Source organism: Panthera pardus, unplaced genomic scaffold (genome assembly GCF_024362965.1).
Source record: "Panthera pardus isolate Hobbes unplaced genomic scaffold, ASM2436296v1 HiC_scaffold_13, whole genome shotgun sequence".
Lineage (NCBI taxonomy): Eukaryota > Metazoa > Chordata > Mammalia > Carnivora > Felidae > Panthera > Panthera pardus.
Window position 1 is genome coordinate 186596305 of NW_026526688.1, and position 3193 is coordinate 186599497.

The 3193-nt window shown below is 37.5% G+C and overlaps 1 pseudogene; it reads left to right on the forward strand.

Moving 5' to 3' along the window:
- The first annotated feature begins 831 nt into the window (after positions 1 to 831).
- LOC109269548 (brain mitochondrial carrier protein 1-like) lies at positions 832 to 1374 on the forward strand (annotated as a pseudogene).
- Positions 1375 to 3193: the final 1819 nt, after the last annotated feature.

A 3193-nucleotide genomic window follows, 5' to 3' on the forward strand; every position in this document is an offset into this window, starting at 1 on the left:
GGAAAAGCCCTATATTAATATCTGTGAATATGGGCAAATGTTTGGTGGCCATGCACTTCCAAATTCTCAGATCTTACCCTGACAAATATCCTTACTTCCCCATAAGATTTCCAACAGAGATACATGCAAAATACATAAGCAGGATTTTTAGCATAAAAGAACCACTAAATTACTAGCAGCATGAAATCTTCCTATTACTTCACTATGTTAAGTGGCAGAATTAAAGCAAGTTTTCCTTTGATGGAGACCTAGGAGGGGCCTTAAATTCCCTCCCATTTACCGCAAATCTATATTTTGAGACAACTATACATAGTCAGATATGTGGCGGGATGGGGAGACAAGCAGGGAGAGAACACAGAAGGGAGCATTCAGAGAAGAGAAAATGAATGAGTAAATATGGTGTGTGGACCCTGACCTAGTTACCTACCTGTCATATGCTAGGAGATACTAAAAATTAAGAAACCTTGGTTCTCAAGAATGAAGGGCCCTGCCTGGATCTGCTTATTATAGGAAGGGAAATCACAAGAGATAAGGAAAGATGCTGTTCCACCTATAAGGATGGTAAGCTTACCTGTAACAACAGTATGGCTCTAAGAAGTGCTTTGGTCTGTCATCCTATTAGTATGCTTCCTTGGTGTCAGGTACAAAAGGGATGGGGTAATGGCAGTGGAAGAGAAATCCAAGTCTGCTGTGGCTATGATTTATCTGATAATTGGATTTCACATTGAAATGGCATGGTCACCCATAGCCTTTCAGACTCCTCTGTTAAGAACCCTGTCATTTCCACCTCCTATTTGGTGCTTTTTTAGGCTTTGAGGAGGCTGTGTTGGAATGCCTGAGCCACCGTCGCCTAGGCAACGATTTGGTTACTTCCCTTGGTCTCAGTGCTTCGGAGTTGGGGTTGTGGTGGCGTTTCAGATCGTGGGAGCCTCGGCTCCCAAGTTGTCCCATGATCCCAAGCAGCACCAGGAAAGTAAGCAATGAGATGTTCAGTCTGAATCTGAAACCCTTTGTATATGGCAGCCTTGCCTTTGTTGTTGCTGAGCTTGGAACTTTCCTTGCGGACCTAACCAAAATGTAACTTCAAGTACAAGATGAAAGTATTGATGTCCATTTAATGGGGTAAAATTCTGAGGAATCTTTCATGCTTTGTTCTCAATCTGTAAAGAAGAAGGTGTTTTGGCTCTGTATTCTGAAATAGCTCCTGTTTTACTAAGACCGGCATCATATAGCACCATTAAAACTGGCACTTACTGGAGCTTGAAGAGATTATTTGTAGAATATTTAGAAGATGAAACTCCTCTAATTAATATGATCGGTGGGGTGGTGTCAGGAGTGATATTTTCCACCATATCCAATCCACTGACGTACTAAAGGGTGAGATTTAGCTTTAAGCTTGTGTATTTTGCACAAAAATAAATTGATATTGGATTAAAGACCTAAATGTGAGACCTGAAACCATAAAAATCTTAGAAGAGACCACAGAGAGTAACTTCTCTGACATCACCTTCTTTCTAGAAATGTCTCCTGATGCAAGGGAAACAGAAGCAATAATAAACAATTGGGACTAACTCAAAATAAAAAGCTTCTGCACAGCAAAGGAAAATAATCATAACTATTCAAGGCAACTTACTCAATGAAAGAAGATATTTGCAAATGGCATATCCAATAAAGGATTAGTATCCAAAATCTATAAACAACTTATAAAACTCAACACCCCAAAAATGAATAATCCCATTAAAAAATGGACAGTAGACATGAATAGACATTTCTCCAAAGAAGACATATAGATAGCTAACAGACACATGGAATGATGCTCAACATCAATTATACTCAAGGAAATATAAATCGAAACCACAATGAGATATCGCCTCACACTAGTCAAAATGACTAAAATTAACAACACAGGAAACAACAGGTGTTGGTAAGGATGTGGAGAAAGGGGAACCCTCTTGCACTGTTGGTAGAAATGCAAACCAGTGCAGGCACTCTGGAAAACAGCATGGAGGTTTCTCAAAAAGTTAAAAAAATAACTACTCTACCATCCAGCAATTGCAGTACTAATTCAAAGCACTAATTCAAAGAGATATATGCACCCCGATGTTTACAGCAGCATTATCTACAATAGCCAAATGATGGAAACAGCCCAAGTGTCCATCAACTGATGAATGGATAAAGAAGTGTGTGTGTGTGTGTGTGTGTGTGTGTGTGTGTGTGTATAATGGAATATTATATATATAAATATATATATATAATGGAATATTATATATATATATAATGGAATATTATATATATAATATGTAGTACATTACATTATATATACTATGGTACATATGTGTGTATATATAGTATATATATATATATATATATATATGTATATATCACATATATACACATATATAATAGAATATTACTCAGCCATAAAAAAGAATGAAATCTTGCCATTTGCAATGACATGGATGGAACTAGAGAGTATTAGGCTAAGCAAACTGAGTCAGTCAGAGAAAGACAAGTACCATTATTTCATTTATATTTGGAATATAATAAACGAAACAAAAAGAGAGAGAGAGAGAAACCAAGAAACAGACTCTTAGCTACAGAGAGCAAGCTGATAGTTACCAGAGGGGAGGTAAGTGGGGGATGGGTTAAATAGGTTATGGGGATTAAGTTGTGCACTTGTGATGAGCACTGGGTGATGTATGGAAGTGTGGAATCATGATATTGTACACCTGAAACTAATATTACACTGTAATATTAACTGGAATTTAAATAAAAACTTAAAAACAAAACAAAACAAACAAAAGAAATGGCACGGTTAACCCGTTTCCTCATCTCTACCCACTTTTTAAATCTTACCCATCTTTTAGGGTTCACCTCAAACACATTCTTGTGCCTGACCCCTATGCAGGCGGTGCTTCCCCTGTGATCACGTGACACACACGTATACCATTCAGTTTGTCACCTCACCTACTGACAGATTATAAGTAATTACACTCACTAGAAAAAAGTCTAACCCTTATGTGAATTCACAGAATGATCAGAGGGATCTCAGAAATGTGGCTATGCCTGTCTTCCTAACTGGATTTTATGTTCCTTAAAGACTGCGACTTGGTTTTGATTATTTTTGCAATCTTTGTACCACCTATAATGTGTAATGCAAAAATTCCCTCACTTACTAGCATTCAGTTTACAA